The sequence below is a fragment of the Sinocyclocheilus grahami genome, unplaced genomic scaffold (genome assembly GCF_001515645.1).
Source record: "Sinocyclocheilus grahami isolate Dianchi unplaced genomic scaffold, SAMN03320097.WGS_v1.1 scaffold1192.1, whole genome shotgun sequence".
NCBI lineage: Eukaryota > Metazoa > Chordata > Actinopteri > Cypriniformes > Cyprinidae > Sinocyclocheilus > Sinocyclocheilus grahami.
The window spans coordinates 78,090-78,587 of NW_015506371.1; the positions used below are offsets into that span (position 1 = coordinate 78,090).

Below are 498 nucleotides of genomic sequence, written 5' to 3' on the forward strand. Positions count from 1 at the left end.
TTTTTTTTTTTACCGCTAACAGAGATTTCTAAGAATGCCTCATATATGAGCAAGACTGAGATTGTAGCTGGTTTCTACACTCAGAATGTGATGATGATTTTATAATAAAGCTAATAAAGGATTTTACAGAAAGCAACTCTGTTTCCTCAGCGGTGTTAGCACTGCAGGATAATTTGTGGGGGGATGCTGAGACATGCTACAATACATTCATATTCATTATGTTATGCCTCATGAACCACCAACTATGTACCAGTATTAGGACATTTCTTTTAATTACACATGGAAACTGGACAGTTCATTAAGAAGAAATGGAAAACAGTGCCTGAGCTGAATATCTGGATTCATGATTTATGCATTTGTTTAAAAAAAATATTTATATTCTACATACTTAATTTAGAACAGAATACTACAACAGTAGATTTGTGGGTTTCACACTTCCTGGGCAACCCAGTTCATTGTCCTTTACTACCACCATTCAAACGTTTGGGGTGTTTTTTT

The 498-nt window shown here is 34.7% G+C and overlaps 1 protein-coding gene across 1 annotated transcript in view; it reads right to left on the reverse strand.

The window, feature by feature from the left end:
- LOC107567842 (DDB1- and CUL4-associated factor 10) overlaps window positions 1-498 on the reverse strand; it is a 10,356-nt gene that overhangs the window by 1,258 nt on the left and 8,600 nt on the right. The gene's annotated exons all lie outside the window — the stretch shown is intronic.